Genomic DNA, 26,655 nt, shown 5'->3' with positions numbered 1-26,655 from the left:
GAAGAGATGGCAGCAACAGCCACCTCTCTAAGATTAGAAAAACCAAGGTGTGTCCAAGGCCAGGAGCACACGTGTCTTAGACCCACAGGGCTACATGGACAGACAATCTGGCCCCCAAGACAGGTGCTTCCTTCCAGCATGTGGGGCCACTGGAGTCGGCACACAGGTGGGACAGAGCTGGGACAAAGCCAAGACTCATGACAAAGGGTGAGCCTGTTCTCTTCCCCACCCAACATGGGGCTTCCGGCAAAGCTTTTCGTCCCTTTGTGTCCCCATTTCCCATGAGCAAAAAATAAGGAAGACGTGGGGAGAGAGAAAGGGAAAGAAGGAGCGGAGAGAAAGGAAGAAGAAATGGAAGTTAGCCTTGCCAGCTGTTGTTAGTGTACAATGGGAAACCCAGGTGAAGTCCTAAGGACGGAGGTTGGCACCAGGGAAGTTCACATCTGCAACAGAGAGGATAGTCGGGGGTGAGGGCATCGTGCAAGGCAGAGGTGGGAGGACTCTCGATGACCCACAGGCCCTGGGGTTCTGGGACTCCAGTCCAAAAGTGCTCCCTGCGTTGCACCAAGCCACAGCCGTGTTCCCAGACACCTCGGTTGTTCCGGAAGTGTGTGGTAAATGCTGTAATCACAGAACTCTGGAGGCTGAGGTGGGACGACTCCGTGCTGGAGAACAGCCTGGGATACATAAGAAGACCTCAGTATCCATGATTTTTATGCTTAAGACGCCTCCATCTTCCCTACCATGGAGGCTTGTTCTCTGACACAATGACTCTGGCTCAGGTTTAAGCCCTGAGACTGCAGACCTTCAGGTGACTTGGGTGAATCCCTTCCCAGAGAGGCACCACTCTGACGCTAACCTCAGCAGAGCCAGTCCTGACTGGCCTTGATTGTGTGGGGTGCCCCAGCTTGCACAGGCCCCTGGAGCCTTCCTCTAGTGAGGGTTCACTCCCTGAACTCTTCTCAAACCCATGACCACTCAGGTAGGGCCATGACGAGACTTCAAAGGAAGTACTCAGCTGCCAGCCCCTCCTGGCTCCTTTCTTTGTGGACAGACCTCTCCCGACCCTCTAGAAGCTCAAGAAACTTCCCAGCTGGGCCCACTTGAGAGACTCCAGCTAGGGAACACTCACCCAGCCCTGATATAAAGGTGAGGAAGATGAGCTAGCTTGAGAAACACATGGAAAATGAAGACACTCACTCCCCACCTCTCTAGCACTCAGAGGATGGGAGGGAAAGAGGCCAGAGGCCTTGAGGTCCTCCAAGGCCAAAGCATAACATAAGTCCATAAAGTCCGAGACCTGGCCTCTACCCTAAGTCTTACAAAAGGAAAGACACCCACAGACAACTCTGCTTGAGCCTATTGCCCGTGAGCGTCTATGAGCAAGACAGTGGAAAAGGGACACCGGCCACACCTGCTGCCTCTCATATTAGACAGTCTGGACTCACGTCGCAACCTTACCAATTATTAACTCCGTAACTTTGAATTGGCAGCTAAGTGAGTCCATTCACTCATCTGTTAAGTGTGGTAAATAATAATCACTAACTCATGGCACTGCTGTCAAGATTAAAGCACTTAATCTCTTTATAGTGTTATATAACGTCTATGGGGTAGTAAATTCCCCATAGGTATTAAGTCTAATTATTACATGGGCTTGTGTATCTCCACATCCCCAGGTTCAGAATCAGGTAAACTTATTGGTTATCTTAGTCTGGGTTACTACTGCTGTGATGAAACGCCATGACCAAAGGAACTTGGGGAGGAAGGGGCTCATTCAGCTTATGCTTCCTCATCACAGTTCATCATCCACGGACAGCAAGACAGGAATGCAAGCAGGGCAGGAGCCTGGAGACAGGAGCTGATACAGAAGTCACGGAGGGGAGCTGCTTACTGGCTTGCTCAGTCTGTTTTCTTACAGAACCCAGGACCACCAGCCCAGGGAAGGCACCACTTACAATAGGCTGGGCCCTCTGCCATTGATCACTAATTAAGAAAATGTCCTACAGACCAATCTTATGGAGGCAGCTTTCTTTTTCAGTTGAGGCTCCTTCCTCACTGATGACTCTAGCTTGTGTCAAGTTGACATAAAACTAGCCATTGATTTAAAAAGTACATGGTATCTATATGTCTTTGATTATGAGGGTGAACACATCCGGGTACCTGTGTTTCTGTGAATGTCTGTCCTCATCTGAGTGGGCTCAGCTCACACTGACTGCATCCTCCCTGGGAGGGGCAGATGCTCAGGCAGCAAGGGAGTGGGTTCCCCTGGTGGCTGAAGCCTACAGCGTACGTACCTGTTGTTTCCGCGGGTTCTGCTATCCAGAGTGGTAGTGCTTCAAGCACACCCAGGACTGGGATTTTATGAGTGTGCTTCTTTCTTTTGCCTCGATGAGGACCCCGTGACGTGCATCTTGTCTAGCCTGAGACAGCCAGCCCTGTATAGGACTGGGATTTGTCATCAAAAGAGAAGAGCTGCAATGTTTGTCACCGAGTTGAAACAGTCCGTTACATAGCCCGCTCTCTAGAGAGCGGATTCGCTGGATTCCTGCCTCTGTCTCCTTGGGTGTGACCATAAGGTTTTACGTAATAGATGCCCAGGCCAGAAAAGAAAGTGTTTGGTCCTCTCTTGTCTATGGAATGGGGGATGGTGGGAAGGGACTAGGAGGGAGGGGAGCCAGATGATCACATCTGGCCCACTGGGTCCTCTCTGGAGATGGGTCTATGCTCCTGACCTCCCTAGGAACTCTGGGGAAAAGCAGCAGCCTCGCAGCTGCTCCAAACCCCCCTGGCCTCTGCCTGTGACCGCAGGGCTTCAGAGCAGGGCAGGAGAGCCTCAGAAATACAACTTTCACAAGCCGGCTTCAAATCCCACAAGGCCTGACTGCTGAACCAAGGGCACAGCAGTCCGGCAAGGGAACTCCACAGGCAACAAGGAATCCGGGTCCAGTGGCTTCCAACCAGCCCGGGAGGGACTGGACCATGGGTTATGTAAACTCAGCTCAAGTATATCAGTGGTCAGGGGTGAGAGCAGTTCTGGCTGGGAAATCGGCAGTCACCACACCCCAAACCCCAACTCCTTCTTCTTGCCAGATGTCACTCAGTTGTCCTTGTCTGGCCACACATCCTAACACCATGTCAGTGGGAAAAACCGTGGAGAGTAACCTGAGAACTAAGCTCTTTTATGTAAGAGTTGAGATTGCTTCATGGGACAGGCTAAGTTGTCAGGCCCCATGACGTTTAAAACACACTGAGCATTTAATTGTTTTTCTCACTAACCATTATGGAGGGGTTGGGAGAAAGGCCAGTTTGGTTGTAAATTAATAAATAAGAAAATTTCTGTTTTTCCCCTGCACAGATGAAGTCTGAATTAAATTTCCAGCCCTGTTGCATACACAGAAATAAAGGCTCTCCCACTGGTCCGTCCGACTACTGACCCTAACAGAGGGTACGTCCTGGCCTTCTGGACCCCAAACTACCTCCTCCCAGAGGGATGAGACATGGCGACGGCAGAAAAGGACACGGTCACCCTTCACCCTGCGTATTCACGCCTTGGTCCTCGTGTGCTCACACACCTCCTAACCCGATCTATGTGGATTTGTTGTTGTTTTGCTTTTGAGATGGGGAACAGAGGTGTTGTTTTCTCTCCAGCCCCTTTTCTTCCTGGACACTTAGCCATCCCTCCTTCTCCTGACCCCTAGGAATGGGGACTGCAATGGAGCAAAGATCTCATCTGAAGTCCTACACAGTCCTGTGAGGAGGACAATGCTGCCCCCTGCTGGCCCCATATGAGAAACAGTCCACATTTCCCTGGAAGACAGGATCTTATACCTGACAGAGACAGGTTCCCTTTTTCCAAAACAGCCTCTGGCCTGTCTTTCCTTGGTTATCTGGTGTGCAGGCTGAAATATCAGCGCCCCCTTTCCCAACGGTTTGGAACTGTATTTGACCATCAAAGTTGTTTTCATCCATATGATTGCCTAAATTTTGTGCAGGTGAGAAGGGGGATATTGACCCCTAGAGCAGCGTTCATTAGTGACTTTCAGCCTTTATTATGTTCCTTAGACGACTATGTGTGGATATGGCATTGGATGGTCTGTATTCCTTTGGTCTAGGCACCTTTGTTAATTCTAGCATCAGTGATCACATCGGGGGCTCCACAACAAAACCGCAGAACTCTTGGAAAGCAGGATCCTCCCATCCCACCACCTGACGATGTTCTCTTCGGTCGACATCGCACTGATAGCCCAGCTGTCCGTTCTCTTGCCACCATCTTTAAAGTGTGTGTGTGTGTGTGTGTGTGTGTGTGTGTGTGTGTGTGTGTGTGTGATGTGGCAGAAGGGGATTCATGAGCAGATGTCTGTCCTAGGGAGCATTAACTGTCAAATCGACAGTCTAGAATCACCTGAGTCTCAGTTGAGGAACTGTCTTTATCGAGTTGGTCTGTGCGTACATCTGGGAGGGGCTGAATTAACGGGGCTAATTGACGTGGTGGGTCCTAGCCCACTGTGGTGGCACCGTTTCCTGGGCAAGGGGTCCTGAACTCTATCAAAAGGCTATGGGCATGAGCCTGTAGGTGAGCCAGCAAGCAGCGTTCCCCCATGGTTTCGGCTCCAGGTTCCTGCCTTGAGTTTCTTCCCTGACTTCCCTCAGTGATGGATCGTAACTTGAAGTGTGAGCCAAATAAATGCTTTCTTCTCCAAGTCTCCTTTGGCCACGACATTTCATCCCAGCAATGGAAACCAGACTTAGACAAGATCAAATTATAGCCTTTCAGGGGGTAATCTGCTCCTTCGCTGTGCATTTTCGGGATGAAACTCAGTTCACCCGGCTTGCCCATCAAGAGCTGTTACTTCTGGAGCCTCTCACTGGCCCTGCTCATCATTTCTGTGGCATTTTCATTTTACAGATGGGATTTGTCCATTTTACAGATGAAGAATTGATACCCAAGAGAAAAAACAGCACTCTGCCTAAGGTCACATGACTCACGTGACAGCCAGTGATGGTTCAAAGGCTAGCCAGGCGCTGGGCGCTCAGAACAGTATTCCTCTAAGAACAAAGTTATTCCCTATTGTTTTTGTTTGTTTGTTTCTTAAGACAAAGCTCATGGAGCCCTGACTAGCCTTGAATCCACCAAGGATAACCTTAAACTTTTTTTGGGGGGGTGGGGATGATTTGAGATTGTTTCTCTGTATAGTCTTGACTGTCCAGAAACTTGCTCTGTAGACCAGGCAGGCCTCGAGCTCAGAGATCCAGCTGCCTCTGCCTCCTGGGATTAAAGGTGTGCACCACCATTCCTGGTTGACCTTGAATTTTAACAATTTATTTACTTATTTGGAGGGATGAAATCAGGCCACAGTGCACTCATGAAGGTCAGAGGTCAACCTTCAGGAGTCAGTTCTCTTCTTTCCCCACGTGGGTCCCAGGGATCAAACTCAATCTTGACCGCGGGCATCTTTACCTGCTGAGCCATCTTGCTGGCCCCTGACCTTGAACTTCTGATCTTTCTGCCTCCACCTGCGTACTCCATCTAAGTACTGAGATTACAAGTGTATACAACCATGCCCAGTTTTATGTGGCACTGGGCATCAAAGAATTCTATCAACTGAACTACACCCTTGGCTCTGTATGTTCATATATTAAATACAAAAATGAAAAGAAAATTCACCAGAGATATTTATTTTAAACACTGAATCTTGGAAATGTCCTTGCTTTGCCTATTGAATGAAAAATAATATTTTAAGAGCCTGAAGCAATGGCTCAGAAATTAAGGGCACTTACTGCTCTCCAAGAGGCCTGGGTTCAGTTTCCAACACCCACATGGTAGCTCACAACCATCTGTAAGTCAAATTCCAAGGGATCTGACACTCTCTTCTGACTTCTACAGGCACTGAGCACACATGGTGCACATACATACATGCAAACAAAACAGTCACACAAAATAGATTATCAAATCTTTTTAAAATGATTTAAAATATTTAAACTGATTTTTATGTGACCAGTTGGTAAATTAAAAATATCTCTTATCTATCTTTGCTTTTTGCAACAGGGTCTCACCCTCTACCCTAGGTCCATCTGGAACTCACTATGTAGCCCAGAGCAGTTTTAAACTCACAGCAATCCTCCTGCCTTCAGAATACCAAGTACTGGGATTACAGGCAGGAGCCACCAGGCCTGGGTTTAGAATGAAATGTGGGGTGGGACAAAGCTGTCCAAAGGGGGATTTCTTCATCAGCCCTCAGTCCAGAGACCTGGGGAAATGTAGAGCTACAAAATCAAGCCGCTGTCCTTAGCGGCCCCGCCCTCCGCCACCCTTCCTGAAGCCCCGGTACTGTTCCTCACCCTTTCCCATCACTGCCTGCTCTCTGGGGGTCTTGATGCCTCTTCCAGGCTAAGGCGCTGAGGATGCCCTGGGGAGGGCCTATTCTAGGAAGCTCTGAGGACAAAGCTGTGGCTTTTGCCTTCAGATAGACATATACCTACATGCCATCCTCCAGGTCCAAGCCTTGCAGACCGTAGCACGTGGTGCTCTACCCCCAAGCTTCCTACCCAGCTTCATGGTCTAACTTCAGATCACAGGTCAAGTTCGTCATGAAGCTAAAGCTCACTAGAAGATATGGTGTGGGCTGTGCAAAAGGCGTAAAGCTTCGTTGGGTTTGAAGGGTTGAGTCCCAGCCTGGGTCCATGGTTGTTCACATATAAAACAGCTGATAAAAACAAAAACAAGCAAATAAACCCCACGGGTGGATATTTCCCCAAATGGTAGGTACAGTGAGAAGACATATGGGGGCCATTTCAGTGCCCACGGAGATATCCCATGGTCAGCAGATGGAAGAAAATCGGGGCGTCTGTCTCTTTTTCCTAATTGGGTCCTCAGAACGTAGGACTCTCCTGTTCAAACCCACTTCTGTCTCAAGTCTTTGATTGGCTAATATAGTGTGTGGGAACAACTGCTTTTCCTGGTGGTGTTTGGGGAATGCTGGGAGACGGTTAAAGCTACAGAGAGGGGCCCAAATGGCCCTGCAAGCTGAGGATGAAATCTCAAGCAACAGCTGGGGCTACTTGGCTCTGCCCAAGCCCCATCGTAAGGAAAACATTATGGGGAAGGGACGCAGCGCCACCGTGTGGTAAAAGACTGTCTGTTCACCCAGGGATAACTTTTCTAAAGACCCAATGGGACTTACTAGTTCTTTGTGAATTCATGGGAGGAAAGTGAAGAAGATTACCCAACCACCCAACTAAAGCCTAGTGTTCTGTGCTAGGCACACTCCATCACTCCCAGCTCCTCTCTTAGCAGATGTCTGAGCTTGGGCAACTATAGAACCTATGGCGTCTTGGTGGGCTTTCTCTAGAATGGGGATAGCAAAAGCATTAGTAGTGATTGGCTGTGTGCAGTGTTCAAGGAGAGGAGGCTCAGAAATGGTGCCTCTTGCACAATCATGATGACCTGAGTTCAGATACCATGCTCATGGTCTACGCAGACTTTAATCCAGCCCAAAGGGGATCTAAGGCCTTCCTCTGGCCTCCACGCACCCACAGGCCTGGGCACTGCCCGCGCCCACACACAAGAACAAATGCAGATGCATAAATAAAAATAATAGTTTTAAAGAAAGAAACTAGAGTTTCCTCTCCTTCCTTCTGGGCTAGTCTAGGAAATCCAAGAGTGTGCAAAGGCAAGGCTGAGAGAAGCCAAAATCCAAAGTCTAAAACAAGAAATTCCCCTGCTTCAGCTCACACATACACACAAACACAAATTTGCTAGTTCTCCTTGGAATCCCTTCAGCTTAGAGTGATTGGCCAACCTGGTGCACAGCGTTGTAGGGATTTCTCAGAACTGGTCACCAAGTCCTTGGGCTTCCTGAGTGTAGGTGACAATCTCTAGAGCTGCAGCCTGGGGAATCTGCATGGCCACACACTCGCCAGGCAGGTCTCATGTATTCCTGTGGTTTGTGAAGCACACTGCAGTACTCCTCAGTGGTGGTCCTCCCTGGAGCCCAGTGGTGGTCCTCCCTGGAGCCCAGTGGTGGTTTTCCCTGGAGCCCAGTGATGGTCCTCCCTGGAGCCCAGTGGTGGTCCTCCCTGGAGCCCAGTGGTGGTCCTCCCTGGAGCCCAGTGGTGGTCCTCCCTGGAGCCCAGTGATGGTCCTCCCTGGAGCCCAGTGGTGGTCCTCTCTGGAGCCCAGTGGTGGTCCCCGCTGGAGCCCAGTGGTGGTCCTCTCTGGAGCCCAGTGGTGATCCCTCCTGGAGCCCAGTGATGGTCCTCCCTGGAGCCCAGTGGTGGTCCTCCCTGGAGCCCAGTGGTGATCCCTGCTGAAGCCCAGTGGGTGTCCTCCCTGGAGCCCAGTGGTGATCCCTGCTGAAGCCCAGTGGGTGTCCTCCCTGGAGCCCAGTGGTGATCCCTGCTGAAGCCCAGTGGTGGTCCTCCCTGGAGCCCAGTGGTGGTCCTCCCTGGAGCCCAGTGGTGATCCTCCCTGGAGCCCAGTGATGGTCCTCCATGGAGCCCAGTGATGGTCCTCCCTGGAGCCCAGTGTAAGCCATACTCTTCAAGTAGACAGTAAGCCCCATGGTCTCAGGCCCAGCACACCCCAGTGCTGAGACCTGGGGAAGATTCCAGTGAACTGTGTAACACCAGGCCCCAGCTGTTGTCTGGACAGCACACCTTTACATGAGAACTGGGCATTAGTTCTTCATTTAGCTTTAGAGTCTGTGCCTATATGTTGTTTCTGGACCATCCTTCCATTCATTTGGTGTATGCTGTGGGATGTGGGATGCCCCTCTGTATGCTGGGAATATGTTTTACTACCACTGGTTAATAAAGAAGCTTGTTTGGCCTATGGCAGGACAGAATATAGTTAGGCAGGAAATCCAAGCAGAGGGACGGGAGAGAAAAGGCGGAGCCAGGGAGACGCCAGCAGCCACTGGAGAAGAAAGATGTGAGGTAACAAGCCACCTGCCTCTTGGTAAAATATAAACTAATAGAAATGGGTTAACTGAAGTTGTAAGGGCTACCTAGGAATAAGCCTGAGCTAATAGGCCATCAGTATGTAATTAATATTAACCCTCTGAGTGGTATTTTAAAAGCGGCTGTGGGACCCGGTGGGACGAGAAACCTCCAGTTACTCTTGTGTGTTTACTGATCGGCACCATGGATCCTAATATCTGAATGGAACGATGAGTGGTGAACCATTAACACTTGGATAAACGTGATTCCCCCTGCCCCCGCCTCCACTCCCATTTGTAGAGACTGGGTCTTGTGAGGTAGACTTGGATGACCTGGCCTCAAACGTGGGGCGATTCTCCAGCTTCAGCCTCTCGAGGGCTGGGTCTACAGGTGTGCCCCACACACCCAGCAAACATGGTCGGTTCAGATCATCGTAAGTATAATAAGCAAGAGAGTGGAGTGAGGGGGCAACTGTACTCAACCTCATCTCTGAGGAAGGATGGCTGAGCCCGGATGGCTGAGAGGCCTGCTACCCTAAGATCTGGGGAAGATGATCGGAGATAAGGACACTGGCTTTTGCAAAGGCCTATGGGGCAAAAACAAGGAACAGAAGCAGAAAGCCAGGTTGGCCAGAAAATAGAGAGCCAGGCCAGAATAAAAGGACTGGTGGGTGGGCAGAGGCCAGTTTAAACACCCGGGCCTTCGGAGCCATCTGCAGCCTTGTGCGCTTCAGTCTGCATTCGGGGGGAAAAAGCCACGAAGCAATAGGAGCTGATTTGTCTTCTGGATGGCGAAGAGACTCAATAAGGGTAAGAAGCGGAGTAAGGTAGTACTTCAGAGTCTTCTGCCAGGGGCTGTCAAGATGCTCAGTGGGTAAAAGCATGTGGTACCAAGAAGGAGAACTGGAGCTCAATCCCTGACACTCACCTGATAGGCGGGAAGGTACTCCCAAAAGTTGTTTTCTGACTACTACATGTGTGCCATGGCACAGACACACATGCATGCACAAGCATGCAAACACACACTAAATATGAATTCAAAGAGTCTGGCCAGGCGTGGTGGCACATATCTTTAATTCCTGCACTCTGGAGGTAGAGGCAGGTGAACCTCTGTCTACATAGTGAGTTCCAGGACAACCAGACCACATGGTGGGACCTTGCCTCAGATCAAACAAAGAGAGCCTTCTGCGGTCATCCAAGGAATCCAAGTGTGACAAAAGCTGCTGTGGAGAGGTGGGAGGACCGAGACATCCAGGACCTGACGACGGACGCGGGACGGTAGACAAATATGGTCAGCCCCTAAACTTCCCAGCCACAACTCAGCCGCGTGAAAGGTGAAAGACGTTTTCTGATCTGAAAAGTCTAGGGCAGATCTGGGGAGGCTGCCTGAGTCCCCTCCCCTCGGTAGAGACAGTAGGTGTGCCACACCAAAGAGCTCTGGCCGGACCCAGAGCCACAGGTGTTTAACCTCAGGCCAGTTTAAGGATGAAAGATTACGGCAATTTTCAGTTTAGCCAGAAGGGAATTCTCAATAAGAAAGCACCGGCCTTTCATCCCAGCCTTTGGGAGACAGAGATAGGTAGATATCTGTGAGTTTGAAGACAGCTTTATCTACACAGTGAGACGCACCCCCCATCTCAAAAAAGGTCCTGAACAAGGGTGAGGGTAGAGGGTGGGGGAGTGGAGATGGGTGAAACCTGGTGAGCGGGCTCAGTGGATGAGGTCATTGGTCACCACGCCTGATGGTCTGAGTTGGAGCCCAGGACTCAAACAGTGGAAGGAAAGAACCAATTCCTATAAAGTTGTCTTCTAACTTTTGCATGCACACTGTGGTCCAGACACACACACACACACACACACACAGACACACACACACACCACACACACGTCCATACTATACACAATAAACAAATAAATGTAATTGCTGACTCGAAAAGATGATCAAAGTAAAATGTGACAGCCACCTCAGGCAAGACCCATCATTGTCACACGTGACAGACATTCAGGTCTGACATCTACGAAAGGCAATGTTTTGTAGTCACACGATTAAGCCACAGAAAGCACGAGTGGGGGTGGGAGGAAGAACTCTTAAGAGGCAGGGGCACAATGGGTGTAGTGGTCACCACGCGATAAATAAATCTTTTAAAATCTTAATAAATAAATAAAATTCAAAATTGAAAGTGGTTACCTGTCTTTTAACTGCAGCACAATCTGGGTCTCCTTGGGCATGCTCCAGTGGCAGGAGACAGCCGTGGAACAAAGCTGCCAACAGTCACGGGCAGACACGGAGGGTAACTGTGCGAGTTCTCCTCTTTGGGGCAGGCTTGCATTTTCCTGTAGCAGAGACTGGGGCTTTGGTTATCTGCTGTTGGTTTTAAGTGGGCTCATTCGTCCAGATGGCCGGCCTCTGGCTGTATTCTGACCTACTGAGAGTTCAACAGGAGCATCCCGTCCCTCCAGCGGGCACTGGCCACTTGCTCCGTGGCTAGAGGGAGCCAAATGGGAGAACTGAGTCAGGCAGGATCTGTGGCAGCTAGCCCCCAGCTCTGCCTGGAGACTAAGACATGACCGCAGGGATGATGGGAACCACACACTACAGAGACATCCTGAGAGAGAAAGTCAGTGCCACCATGGAGGAAATACGGGCCTCAGGTGGGCTGCTTTCCAAGTTTTCATTAGAAGTTAGAACGTTAGGTAGATCATTTCTGCGAATTTTGCCCAACATGAACGTAAATTGTCTTTTAAAACGTAAACATTTTGTAAGCCAGTTCCAGCAAGCTAAATGAAGCCTGACTCCGGGCCAGATTTGTTCTACGGGTGTCCCGTGGCCCCGACACTCCCCCGTGCAATGGTAACGCGTCTGTAGCTGACATTCTTAGCAGCTTCTGTCACAGCTGAGGTCACACAGCTGAAGTGCGGATCTACAAGCGAACAGCAGCCGAGCCAGGCAACCACACAAACTGAACTCGAAACTGGATGCAGCCATTTGACCATCTCCATTAAAGCACGTCTTTGTCATCTGCCAAGAACATTTGTCCCTATTGACTACACTCTGCCTCCAGACTCTACCAAACTGCACTCCTTTGGGGTGTCACTCACAGCATTGATGAGCCTGTCTTCAAGCCACCCACAAAGCTGACGTCAACCTGGGGTACATCAGGTTTCTCTCCTGCTGGGAGCCGTTCAGTTACCATGTCCTTTACAGTCCCTGTACCTCAGATTCAGTCACCTTCCTCCGTGACGCTACCATCCATTGTCCACAGGCCTAATCCCGTGGGCCTGGAGATAACTGTGCTATGGCACCCTGTGGTTCGTTAAGCTTTTTCTCATAGATATTTTTACTTGATTAAAAATATTATGGTATGGGAGGTTGCACCCGGGCAGGTGTGTGTCACAGTGTTCATAGGGACACTAGAGGGTGGCTTTGGGGAGCGGGTTCTCTCCTTCTGCCTTGGATTCAGGCATCAAACTTAGGTTATCTGACTTGAGTGCCAAGAGATTTTACCTCGCTGAACCAGCTCACTTGCCCTCGCTTGATTTCATTGCTCATCAAAGCCTGAACCCCCCCCATCAACGCCACTGCAAAATTAGTCAGATCATACACTTTCCAATCTGTTGAGGTGTTGCTTTTTCTTTGTTTGCCTAACAATAATTTCCAAACAATAGTTTAGATTTCTAGATTATGCTAGTTCCGCTTCCTATCTGACCAGAAATTAGTTTGCAAAGTCACTGTCTAAGCCAACTGCAAGCAGGAGGGACCAGAAGCAGGCTTAAGAAGAATATATTGGCTATGGAACAAATATTTCTCAGAACTGAAATATCCTTCTTGGTGGGAGGTTTGTGAGACCCAGGAAGCGAACTAAACTGAGAAGTCTCCGGAAGCTTCCAGAACTTAGAAGATTCCAAGGCCCTCTCCAAAATCAGATGAGCGTTATTAACTGCTGAGGGGAAGAGACTAACTCACAAGCTCCCTGCAGGCCTTGCAGAGTCCCAGGGCAACAGCTCTTCGGGGTGGGCTTCTCCGTGATATATGTAGATACACACACTCCATAGTAACCCCACACCCACACTCCGCGTAGCCCGGTAAACCCATTGGTTTGTTGTTATATTTGGTGAGATTGTTTGATCTGTTAGTGCCAGGACAGAGAACAGACCCATCCTTACCTTCCCAGGGAAAGCCACACCCTGTTCTGATCCTAAGAGTTACTAGAAAAATGGAACGAGCTGCCTTAAAAGAAAGTTCTACAGCTTTCGAATCGGGTTCTTCCGTATGGCTGGACAAAGGCATCTTCCAGTGGTCTGTGTTTGTTCATGGTCAGTTTCTGTCATCATGACAAAACACCAGTTAAAAACAAATGTTTCTTCTGTTCATGACTGGTGCTTTGCTTCCCGCAGATGGCAGGAGCAGGCAGTAGGGGACCGGGCTCAGCTGCTGGGAAACAGAGGGGGGATACAGGGGACACAAGGTGACGTTCAAAAGGGCACACCCCCCGCCAGGGACCCACTTCCCAACAGCCCAATGAAGAACCCCCTCACCCAGTCACCCCTCCAAAGCCCATCAGTTGGCCCGTGGGTTGGGGGTGATGTTTTAACACCAAGCCGCAACAGTAACTGCCGAGGGTTGGAAATGGAGCCTTGGCAAATCTGATCACTTTTAATGCCATGTATGTTTAAAAAAATCAGTTCTCTTTTGAAAAGAGATTTTTTTTCCAACAAATTTTCTCTTGGAAATGCTGTTTTGTTTTTGCTTTTAACATTTTTTTGGCAATGAAGATAATCTGTACAATAGAATACTGTTTACTAATCAAAGAAACACAATGAGGGCTTGGGGCCTGTGAGATGGCTTATCTGGTAAGCATTTCCACGCAAACCTGAGGAACGGAATTCCACGCCCAAGTTCTAACCCTGGAAGGGGAGGACTGACTGTCCTAAGCTGTCCGTTAACCTCCAGCTGCGTTTGGTGGCAGGAATCTCAGGTCTAAGTTGTTGTTTAAGATTTGTTTCTAATTGTGTGAGTGTGTGTCCTTGCTCTTGAGTGCTGCTGTTCAAGGAGGTCAGACAGCAGGTCCCCCTGGAGCTGAGTTACAGGAGGGTGTGAGCTGCCGGAAGTGGCTGCTGAGAGCTGGACTCTGGCAAGAGCAGTGCCCACTTTTAACCACGGAGTCATTTCTCCAGCCGGTTGTTTGTTTGTTTAAATAAGCAAAGTTTTTACTTTATTTTTCACGGAACTCACATTTGTTTCCAGGCTCGGGATTCTCTGGCCTCCGTTCTGCCGAGCAAGAGTCCGTGTGTCCAGGGTACGGGAGGGTGCGGCCTGAGCGCGAGGGTTAGGTGAGGCATCGCTGTGTGCTGGATCCCGGGCTAGGGCGGCTTCTAGCTGAGAAGACAAGACGCATCCTCTGGTGGCCGCCATTCCTGAGTGATAGCAGTGTTAGGAAGGGGGAAATGGAAATTTCCTAGTCACTTGTCCCAGCTACACACGCCAGGGGAGAGTGGGGTGCCTTGACCCCGGGTTCGGGGAGGTGCTGGAGGCAGGGGGTCTAATGCTAGGGAATGGGGCAGGTCCCTAACCCAGGTGCCATGCTCGTGGTCCATTTGGTCCTGGAGAGCCACCCGGAAGCAGTGGTCTGGATCCGGGCCAGAGAAGGCAGCGGCGGAGAGCCCGCTGGAAGCCACCCCGCTACAGGAGAGCCCGGAACCTCGGTGTGCGTCCCTGGTCCTGGATGCGTTTTAAACACCCGCCTAAAGCCCGAGAATGGCAGTCGGCAGCCGTCGGAGTTCCACTGCTGGCTGGATACTGCTCAGTGGTAAAAACCACTCGGAAAACGAATGCACAACTCCTCAGCGAACTGTTTTCCCGTTCGGGCTAAGGCAGGAAGCGAGGAGACTAAAGGAACCCTAATTTCTTCCTGCACTAATACAAAATAACCACAAAACTTAGCTCCAAAAAGAAAAGGATCGTGCTCCAGGTGAGGCTCGAACTCACAACCTCGGCATTGCTCTGCATGTACTGCTGTATAAGTACCGCGCGCTAACCGATTGCGCCACTGGAGCTCCGCTGTGCCGGCCTCGCGAAGGCTCTATCAGGCCCAGGGAGGCGTCGGTGGAGCATGCGCAACCGCCGCCACGGGCTCCGCTCGGGACTCCAGCCTCCCGTAACTCCGAAGCGGACTCACGGCTGCCAGCCGGTGTCTGGGGACCGAAGGATCCGGGAGAGACTCGGCGAGGCTTCCCCTAGGGGCCGCGGGGACGGGTTCGCACGGCCGAGCCTGCAGGGGAGCGGCGGCGTCCTCCGCGGGGCTGCGCTCCCGGCGGCCCAGCCCCCAGCACGCGTAGGCCGGTCTGGCAGGGGCGGACCGAGCGACCCCGCGGCTGCCGTCCCCGGGAAGCGAACCCCGAGCCCCGACCCGCCCTTCCGATGGCGCGGGGGCGAGCGGCAGAGACCCGGGCGGCTCAGCCCGAGGGGCCTCGGGGTCCAAGCTGTCGGTGTTTCCTTTCCTATCATCTTAAAACTAAGTTCCACCGTTCAAAACCAAAAGAGCTAGAAATCTCGGAATATCCGTTTCTTTCCCCAAACTAGAAATACCGGAACACCGGACCCAGGCCCAAGTGATGACTTACGGGCCCTGTGTACTCTGTGAGTCCCTTTTCCTCGTTACAGAACTTTACAAACATCGTGCTTTATGAAAATACAAGGGGAGAGACTGGAGGTTCAGAATACCGCAGAGAAAGCGGGTTCGGTTTCCATCACCCACAACCTGCGGCTCACACCTCTCCTTAAACTCCAGTTCCAAACACACACCTACACTTAATTTAAAAAATAAATCTTAAAAAAGGGGAAGAAAATAGCAGGAAGGCTACTTGGGAAGGAGACAAAGGGCGGGGTGCGGGGTAGGAGAAGGTAGAGGAGTATTATCAAAGTACCTGATAGGCTTTCATCAGGGTCGTGAAACCCATCTCTTCATACACTGAGTAGATGCTGATAAAGGGTAAAATCATCCTCTACTACGGAAGTGGGATAAAAAGGAATAGAATCCCTGCTGGGTCTGTTATATTCGTTGTAGTACTGTGGATTTGTTTGTTTAATCTTATAACAACAACAAAAACACTGAGGGTATTTTTTTTTTTTGGTCCTAGGCACTTTGCATCCCTCAGGTGGTTAGCAATCCTTTCCAAATCCACCCCTTCCACCCACCCCTAACTCCCACCCAGGGGTCAGGCTCTCACTCACTTTGCCACCTAAGCTCCTGCCAACATATCGGTGATCTTGTTTGGTGACCTCTGCTTTCCTAAGAGAAAACCATCAGATTAAACAGCAGATTGGCCAGGACACTGGATGTGATGGGAGGCAGGGGTGGGGGTGGACACGTGGGGCTTGAGTAAGTGATGGGGCAGGGTGAAGGCCATCACTGTGGCCGGCTCCGTGGTAACAGATTTGGGGTGACAAATGTGGCTTGGGGCCCAGCTTCAGAAAGCCTTGATGTTTGAGCAGGAGAGGTAATGGCGGCCAGGTTGACAATGTGGACATGTCAGATTCTTCACACAGCGGTAGCGAGGAAGGTGTCTTTAGAAAACTGAAAGGCCAGCCAAATGCAGTACTTCTAACCTGTAATTCAGGGACTCAGGTGAGGCAGGAGGATTGATGGGAATTCATGGTCAGCTGCACCACTGTTCCATGCCAGCTTGAGCTACATTATGAAACCATGGTACAAAACAGAAGACATTAGAGAGAGACACACAGAGAAAGAAAGAGCTGGTTGCGGTGGTCTTTAATCTTAGCATTGCAGAGGCAGAGGCAAGAGAAGCTCTGAGTTCCAGGTCAGTCTGACCTACAGAGTAAGTTCCAGAACAGCCGGGCTACCCAGAGAAATCCTGTCTCCAAAAACAAAAACAACAACAAAGAAACACAAACAAAACACCAAAACAAAAACAACAACAACAACAACAAAAACGTAGCCGTGGACTGTGCAGTGTCCACATGCAGACTGGAGTGTCTGTAGAGAAAGGAGTCAGATGAGTCCCCCCAGATGGTTTTGTAAAATTCAGGAGACATACATCAGAAAGGGGTGACCAGTTCTGCCGCACCAGCGCAGTCTGGATGCCAAGTCCGAGCGAAGGAAGTCAGGATTAATGAAACACACACTCTGGATGTTGCAGAATCAGAAGCCCTTTTTTTTTTTTTTTTTTTTTTTGGTTTTTCAAGACAGGGTTTCTCTGCGGCTTTGGAGCCTGTCCTGGAACTAGCTCTGTAGACCAGGCTGGTCTCGAACTCACAGAGATCCGCCTGCCTCTGCCTCCCGAGTGCTGGGATTAAAGGCGTGCGCCACCACCGCCCGCCCGGCTAGAAGCCCTTTATTGTACATCACCAAGGGGGTTTTATACCTAACAGGTAGGGCAACAGGATGGAGACCTGATCCCTGGATCCTTAGGTTAGGGCCAAGGCAATGCATATTCAGGAAGCAGGGTTGGTAAACTTTTAAGTTTCTCAGAAACCCAGAACAACAAGGACAAGAAAGGTCACCAGCAGGGGAGGTGATTGAGGCCTGGACTCCATTAGGTCCCAACACAGTACTCTACCACCAGGCCTCGAGCATGTGACGGCAAGACGTGAAGTCACGGTAAGACGTGAAGTATGCTGCAGCATGCCAGCCTCTGGGCTCCTGAGAGTCTGGGTGGGCAAGTCCAGGGTAAATGAGGGCAGCATCGACTTTGAAGAAAGTTCCTCCCTGACGCTGGAAATGGGTGAGAAAGTAAATGCGTGGAGGGTAGGGGCTATCTGTTTCTCAATGCTGTAAAAAGGGCACAGCTCCCAGTAAATAAGAGAGTTGTGAAGCCACTTAAGGCATCTTCCCAAATCCACTAGCATTTGGGGAATCTGTCCCCATGTGGTGGTTTGAATAAGAATGGCCCCCATTGGTTTATGCCTTTGAATGCTATTGATCAGGGAGAGGCACTACTTGAGAAGGTGTGGCCTTGTTAGAGGAACTGTGTCACTGGGGGTGGGCTTTAAGGTTTCAAAAGTCCACCACGAAGCCCAGAGTCTCTCTCTCTGCCTATGGATCATGGTGTAGACTTCAGCTACTGCCTCAGTACTGTAGGCACCCGGTCCTAGGAAGTCAGGAAGGGTTCCTGGATGGGGGTCATTAAGGCTGAGGAAATGTCAGATGAAAGGAACTGAGACAGAAAACACAGGATAGAATTGGGGGATCTGTCTGGTCATGCTGAAACAGCCAAACAGCCCAGAGTTTGTTTCAGAACTTGCTAATATGCACAAGTAGAACAAAGCACAGCACAGAAAGTCAGTCCGTATCTAATCACAAGACCATTCCTGTCCTTGAGTGAGCAGCCTCCTAACACCGTGCGCTCTTGCTGCTGGGGCAGCCTCACTTTCTATCTTGATGTTCCTGAGGTTTGCCATCAGCAGGATACTTTCTGCTAGACAGAGTGTTCTTTTCTCAAGGGCAGAATCAGAAGTCTCTCACAGCCCTCAAGGTTTTTGGAAAGAGCAGAGCAAGCAAGCTTAAACTCAAATGACTTGTGGAAACTGAGTCACACCTGGGCTCCTACACAGCAGCTGTCTGCATGCCACCATGCTCTCCTCCATGACGATAATGGACTAAACCGTTGGAACTGTAAGCCAGCCCCCAATTAAATGCTTTCTCTTGTAAGAGTTTCCTTGGTCATGGTGTCTCTTCACAGCAACAGAACACTGACTAAGCCACGAAGAGTCTCAAGCAGAGCCACCTAGTAAATCATGAGCCGTAGAATCACTACTGAGAATCCAGGTTTTGTTCTCCGGGTCCCATTGTATACCTGCTGTTTCATTAGCTCGGTTAATAGTGGGGATCAGCCTCTATGTATACATATGTGTACAGATAGTGGGGATCCCACTGTGTATAGGGGAAAATGCTATAGGGAACATGAATAGCTTGGGTCCCAAAGAAACTAAGGCTCTCAGGGAGGAACCTAGGGGGGTAATACTGAGATGGGAGAAGGAGAGAGGGTGCCAGGACCACAGGAAAACCTTCTGAGGCTGCAGACTGCCTACCCTCCTCAGGCTGTCTCCAGAGATCAGGGCACAAGGAGTCTTGATCTTTACACATCCTAAGGGGCTCAAGTTTCTTGCACCAGTTTCCTCTAAATCCAGAAACCTCAACTGGAGAATGTTTTCCCTACAGAACTTATTCCAGAACACTAACATCAATTTTCTAAGGCTCGGTCTCACCACATAACCCTGGCTGGTCATATACTCAGGACCCTCTGCCTCTGCCTTCAGAGTACGGGTTCCCCCAGCCTATGCCATCAACCTCTCTACCTTGAAATCATCTGAATCATTATGAAAGTTGTGTAATAAAGCAGTGATTTAAGAATAAAATACTAAAATTTCTCTAGGTGGATGGGTGGTTAAAACCTGTGATACCTGTAACGTAAAAAGAGTCTCACTCTTTCCCATATACCAAATAACAAAATGTTTATTATGTAAGGTGTGGGGAAGGCTTGTGGTGTTAACAGATAAGTTTTAAAATAACATTGTCATCTTGGCATAGGAATGAATGTACTGTACATTAAAATGTATGAAATGCAATGACTCATTGTAGCATCAGAAATAGACAAAAACTGTTTCCTAAATGAATGTTTGGAATTTATGCCTTTTGCACTGAAAAAAATTGTTGTTTTTTTTTACTTCCATGTTTTTGTGTTTAAATGATGAGATGGACCAAAAGGGTCCCAATTGCCGTGTGCGTGTGCATCCTGCAAATTACTAGAGTGGACTCTGACTGTCTTTATTCCCGACCGTGAAAGGTCAAACAGCATGTAATGGCTTCTATAGTTTCCCTTCATAGCTTTGATTTCTGCTATTCAAGAGGCATTGTGATGAGCCACACAAACATTTTGATTAGCTGAGTGCAATTTGTGAGTCTGGAGAATGAAGTTCATCTTTATTCAAATCTATGGAACAGCCATTTTATGGTCCCCATTTGCTTGTTTTATCAAACTTCTTATATTTCTTATTTTTAGCCAGCATTGCATTATGTATTAAGAAGCATAAATGTTGCTGTACAGAAGCCAAATCCTAAATGGGAAGTCCCTGAGCATGGACAGACAGCTGGTGTCTGAGTGCCACCGTGGGTACTGGTCACAAGCACCCAAGAGCTTCCGAAACGATTCTGTCATAATTGGAAGATCTTCAAAATTATTTTTGGGGCTTTTGGTTTTTGTTGGTTAGTTGGTTGCTTTCTTGAGATAGGATCTCATGTTGCCCAGGCTGGCCTCACACTCACTGTGTAGCAGAGGCTGGTCTTAAACTCCTGGTCCCCCTGCCTCTGACTCCGCCTCCCAAGTGCTGGGATTACAGACATACACCACAGAACCTGGCTTTTAAGCATCCTTTAAAGATTGTTGTTCTTTGAAACTGGAGGGATGACTCAGAGGTTAAGAGCATTTGCTCTCTTCCAGAGGACCCAAGTTCAGTTCCCAACCCCTATGCTGGGCATCTCAAACCCCCCTGTAACTCCAGCTATAGAGGAGCAGATGCTGTCTTCTGGCATCCATGTACGCTCACACACATGTGGCATATATACATAGACACACACACACAGGGTCACATAAATAAAAAACAAACTTAAAAAAGAATTAACCACTTAAAATACACAATGCTACTTTTCTTAAAATGAAAAGATGCCATGGGCTTGGCAGTGGTGACACATGCCCTTAATCCCAGCATTCAAGAGGCAGAAGCAGGTGAATCTCTGTGGGTTCAAGACCAGCTTGGTCCACAAAGTGAGCTCTATAACAGCCAGAGCTGTAACACAGAGAAAACCTGTCTTGAAAAATTATAGAAGGAGAAGGGGAAGGAGAAGGAGGAGAGAAAGAAAGAAAGAAAGAAAGAAAGAAAGAAAGAAAGAAAGAAAGAAAAGATGCCATAGCCACCTATAATAGGATGAACCACCTTGAAGTCTTTCCAGTGTTCTGTGTTTGTCAGTGTCTAAGTACTCTCTACCCATGTGGTTCCTAAGTGCCCCCCATCACGTAAGTAAATGACCCTTTGTACTTTTAAGAGAGACAGGTGGAGAGTTCAAGGCTTAAGTTCTAGGGAAGTCTCATGTAAGTGTAAGCAGATAACAGTGTGGGGGATATGTAGCATGATTAATAAAAACCCAGAGACAGATACTGGGGTTCAACTTGAAGGTCAGAAAAGCAAAACAGCCAGTCACTGGCTCAGTCTGAAATGGTGATCCTGCCTCTGGGAATCCTCAGAATGAAACTGTGTCTGAGAGCTGTCTCCTCCCATTTTCTATTCCTCTCTAGTGCTGGAATTAAAGGCATGCACCGCCCAGTTTCTATGGCAAACTAGTGTGACTTTTGGGATTAAAGGTGTGTGTCACCATTGCCTGGTCTCTAAGGCTGACTGGTGGGGCTGTTTTACTTTTCTGGACTTCAAGTTAGCTTTATTTACTAAAATACAAATGAAATACCATTACAAGGATACCCGAAGTGAAGGAGCATGGGGCCTGTGGTGGTTTGAATGACAATGGTCCATAGGGAGTGGCATATTAGGAGGTGTGGCCTTGTTGGAGGAAGTGTGTTGATGGGGGTGGGCTTTGTGGTCTTAGATGCTCAAGCCAGGCCCACTGTCTTCCTGCTGCCTGTTGATCCGGATGCAGAACTCTCAGCTGTCTTTCCAGCACCATGTGCTGCCAAGCTCTGAACTGTAAGCCAGCCCCAATTAAATGTTTTCCTTATAAGAACTGTCCTGGTCATGGTGCCTCATCACAGCAATAAAAACCCTGACATAGACAGTGCCCTTCTCTGTGTATTAAGTCAAAATAAAGAAATGGTAAGAGCTGGTTGGATTATAAAAAAATCAAGAGATTGGTAACATCCAGTGTTGATGGGAATGTGGGAAAAGGGACTTCTTATTTGGTTTTGTTTTTATATTAAATTATTTTATTTTATATGTATAGGTATTTCACTTGCATGTATGTGTGGGCTTCGGAGGTCAGAAGAAGGCTTCAGATTCTCTGGAGCTGGAGTTAAAGATGGTTGTGAGCCACCATGTGGGTGCTGGGAATCAAACCTGGGTCCTCTGGTAGAACAGCCAGTGCTCTTGACCACTGAGCCTTCTCTTTAGCCTCTCTATCAAAGTTTTAAATACACATAATTACTGGTGCAACAAATTCCATCTGGTACTGTCATGTAGACAGACCTGAACTTGGGAACAACTAGAACTGTCCAGTTTAAGATGTGCTGTATTGTAAAATGTACCACTATCATCGGTAAAAGGAAATTATTACCTTTTTAACACAGTACCATGACCTGTACCATCGGGTCTCTTAGAATTTTCATCTTTACTTATTAAAGCAGTCCCTTTAGCGAGATGCACAGTTTTAAATAATGCATCCCTTTTGATGCATACTGCTTTCATCTTAGCTTTTAGCAACGTAGTTTCTTCTCCATAGGAAGCAACAAGGAGAAAAACTGCTCAGTGTGCTTAGAGCGTAGGGTGCTAGGAGCATTGGGTGCTGAGAGCACAACCTTGGGAGTTCATTTTTGACCTTACAAAGATTTCTTGTTTTTTTATTTTTTGTTGATGTCCTCCTTTCTTCCTTCCTTCCTTCCTTCCTTCCTTCCTTCCTTCCTTCCTTCCTTCCTTCCTTTCTTTCTTTCTTTCTTTCTTTCTTTCTTTCTTTCTTTCTTTCTTTCTTTCTTTTTGGTAGTTACAGAATTCCTGACTCCTATCAGTAGGAGAGGGAGTTGAGAAGCTGATACATCCAAGCTAGTGTGACCGCATTACATTCTCCAGAAGAGGATTGTTCTGAGAGTGACAGACCAGCGAACATGAATTGTGACTGCCACAGACAATCTGACCACATGGCCGCCCTAATCACCGGCCATTCTAACCACAGTTCCTTTTTATATTACAATGCATGCATACATAAAGTAGATTCGGGAAAGCTCTTCTTCGATGTTTTAAACTGCAAGGACACAGAGGATGGTGTAGGAGGCACATTATCACTCCTCCTCCCTGCCCCGCAGTGCTGGAGCTGAGGACCAGACAACATTGGTCCTCCGTCTTATGGCGCCCTCTCTGGCCTTGTCAGCAAAGGTGCTAGAGACCACTACAGGGGCTTCTCGCCTTCTGCCCAGTGCTTTCCCTCTGCCTCCTATGGCTCAGTTGCCAGTGGGTGGCTTCCCACTTGGGATTGGACGACACACGTTGCCCACACACCCGCAGCTTTAGCCTGCAGCTCTTTAGCCAGCTTCTCCGCCATCCAGTGAGCTGCCTCCATACCTTCACCTGTGAGCCCCGGGGCCCAGAAGATGCTGGAGGGAGCACCCACTCCTGCCATTAACACCGAGTTCTGGTTCTTCTGCATCCTCATCAATACCTGGTGTTAGACCTTCATGTGAGCTCCTCCTCTGGGTGTCCCGCTGTAGATTTAGGGATACTGAGCATTTCTGGGTGTCCTTACGGTCCATTTGCATTTTTTCAGTGCTGGTAACAGGAATCGAACCCAGAGCCTTATGTGTGTGAGGGACCTGCTCTACCTCTGAGCTATGCTCCAGACCCCACTCATGCTTCATAGTAAACGGGCGTTCGGATGGTTTGTTTACGTTTCTTCTGTTCATTTATATCCTTTTGTTTTGTTTGGGTCTTTTCAGGAGATTGATGATAAATTCTTTTATTTTTAGCACATATGTGGGGTGTGTGTGTATATGCAAGTATGTAGTAGGAGCTGCGGGCTGCGTTCCTGCTGCCCGGCTCCCAGCCACTGGCTAGTGTATGCCCCAAAATAACAACAACAAACTGTATTCATATAAACACTGCTTGGCCCATTTGTATTAATGTGTGTAGCACCACGAGCTGTGCTTACCAGGAAGATTCTAGCCTACGTCCATCCTGGGTCGGAGCTTCATCGTGTCTGCCCCAGAGAGCAGCAGCATGGTGTCTCAGCTCACTTCCTCTTCCTCCCAGCATTCTGTTCTGTTTACTCCACCCACCTATGTTCTAACCTATGAGGCCAAGCAGTTTCTTTATTAATTAACCAATGACCTTCCCACATCACAAGTATATACATGCCATGACACATGCAGATGTCCTCAGCTTGCCAGACTTCATTCTCACCTCCCACCGTGGATTCTGGGAGCTGAACTCAGGTTGTCGAACTTTTTTATTTTTTTAAATTATGTATGTGACCTAATGACTCTCAGAATCCCATGATACCTGGACTACAAGAAATGTCAAGGTTGGCCTGGTCCACAGCATCCCAAACTCCCAAGACTCTACACACACTCACTCTCATCCAAGTCATGCGGAACTATGTCATGAAGAGGGAGGAATGGTAGAATATTGGGGTCCCTGGGTTCTGGAGAGATGTTCAGTGGTTAAGTACACTTGCTGTTCTTGCAGAAGAGCTGGGTTCAGTTCCTGGAATGCACATGAAGGCTCACAACCATCTATAACTCCAGTCTCAAGAGATCTGGTGAGGACATCAGGTAGGCAGGTAGTACACATATATTCCTGGTTAATATACTTCATATTCCTGGTGAATACACACGTGTATCCTGGCTAATACACTTCAGTTAGCAAGAACAGTTAGTGAGAAGTGTAACTACAGAAGCCAAAAAGCAAGGTTAGTACATTTAGGGACTTTCCCAGATCCTGAAACTACGGACCAGGTCTTTGATGGACTGGGTCTTTGTTCCTGTTTTGGTGGGTATTGGGGCCTCCATGGTGTCTTCTAAGATGAGAATGGTGCCTCCAACATGGCGTTAGTTGTGCTAAGGTCTCGGGGCAAGCTATACCTAAAACAAAAACCACAGTATGGTCATGGAAACTCCACATCTGTTTTCTCAGTTAACTGAAGCCACCCCCATTTAATGGCATGCAGGCATAACCATTTCATTTGCTCCTGCTGCGTCGGGTCAGTGATTTGAACTGTATTCTGCAAGGCAAATCAGCCACCTCCCCTGGGGTCATCTGAGCAGACCTAAAACAGCTGGCCCTTGGCCACTTCCTCACATTTGCATCTTCCAGGATGCTAGCCCAGACTTCTGCACAGGGGGGCAGCAGTGTGCCAGATGATGCCTGGGCAGTTACAAATCTGTAACCAGCCTCAGAAATTCCAATTTGTAGCCAGCTACCTTCTCTGCAACTGGCCTGAAGTTGGGAAAGTCTTACGGGGCTGATCAGGCTTGAGCCTGTGGGTCTGATACTGTCTCCATGCAGATAGAATGGATTTGATGTCCACCCTGCTATAATCTGCTTGTGTGCTAGTTGGGAGAAACACCCCACACAGTCAGGATTACAGAGCTGAACTATGTTGTGAGAGTACAATAGAAGACTCGAGTTTGGCTTGCTTCCCCCCTATTCACCAGCATAGTTCACGAGGTAGTCCTTTTATCCTCAGAAAGTTATCTGTTCTTACATATTTGATGGGTAGAGAGAGGGAGACAGATAGACCAACGGGGTCCAAGTGGCTGACACACCAGCTCAGTCTATGGAGGACTAAGGGAGCAGCTGGTTGTCAATAGCCATGTTCAGTCACACCTAGGAGTATCTAAGGCATCCCAAGACCTGGCTCGCCGTGCAATCCAGGGGGTCTAGCAGTACCCCACCCTGCAAGCAAGAACGCCTTGATGGGCTAGGAGCCCAGGGTTGGTGTTGTTTTCTTCTGATTCCATGCCACAGACGAGCTTCTGTATAGAGGAAAGAGAAGGCAACTGAGAGCAGCCGATTTGATCTTGATTATTAACTTGATGGGATTTACAGTCACCATGGAAACAAGCTTCTCGGCATGTCTGTGCAGGAGTTTCTAGTTAATTGAGCTGGGAAGGCTCACACGAAATGTGGATGGTACTAGTCTGTGAGCTGGGGTTTCAGGCTGACTAAAAAGGGGGGCAGTGGCTGAGTACCAGCATTGGTCTTCCTTCACTTCCTGACTGTTAATACAGTATAAATGGCTGCTTCAAGCTCTTGCCACCATGACCTCTCCACCAAATACAGTATAAATGGCTGCTTCAAGCTCTTGCCACCATGACCTCTCCACCAAGAGGGAATGGAGGGATTGGACTCTAAGAGCCAAAATACATCCTTTTCCTTTCCACAGTAGGCAAAGTAACTAATACAAACAAGTAAGATCCAGACTAGATCAAGGATCAATATCCCGAAGGCCCTAATCAATCAAGAACTAATCAATAGCAGAACACATGGGTAAAAGGGAAACTGTTGGTTTTTTTTTTTTTAATGCTGAAGTCATCCAGATAATGAGAAGGCTTGCCCATGGAATCCTAGAATAATCTTTTATCTACACAGTCCAAAATTAGAGTGGGCATCTTTTGTTTTGTTTTGTTTTTTTGCATTTTGTTTTTTTTTGAGAAAGGGTTTCTCCGTATAGTTTTGGAGCCTGTCCTGGTTCTTGCTCTATAGACCAGGTTGGCTTTGAACTCACAGAGATCTGCCTGCCTCTACTCCTACATGCTGGGATTAAAGGCGTGGGCCACCACTGCCTGACTAGAGGGAATCTTGATGGTGATTATACAACTGTATCTTAGCCTGAATCGAGAGCATTCCTATCCCCAATGCTACTTACAGCCTCACTTATTCACATTATTTGATTGCATAAATTAAAATACAGAGTAACTACCATTCTGTCCTTTGTAGTATGAAATAGAACATCTGCTGGTTTCAAAACAGCCCCCTCCATTGGTGTGAATT

At 48.6% G+C, this 26,655-nt stretch overlaps 1 non-coding gene across 1 annotated transcript; it reads right to left on the bottom strand.

Annotated features, from left to right (window-relative positions):
- Positions 1-14,897: 14,897 nt before the first annotated feature.
- Trnai-uau (transfer RNA isoleucine (anticodon UAU)) lies at positions 14,898-14,990 on the bottom strand. The gene is given in 2 exon segments: positions 14,898-14,933; positions 14,953-14,990. It is a non-coding gene; the product is annotated as a tRNA-Ile (tRNA).
- Between the last annotated feature and the right edge of the window lie 11,665 nt (positions 14,991-26,655).

Source organism: Microtus pennsylvanicus, chromosome 21 (genome assembly GCF_037038515.1).
Source record: "Microtus pennsylvanicus isolate mMicPen1 chromosome 21, mMicPen1.hap1, whole genome shotgun sequence".
NCBI lineage: Eukaryota > Metazoa > Chordata > Mammalia > Rodentia > Cricetidae > Microtus > Microtus pennsylvanicus.
The sequence above is the reverse complement of the archived record's forward strand: the minus strand, read 5'-3'. Positions and strand labels throughout refer to the sequence as shown.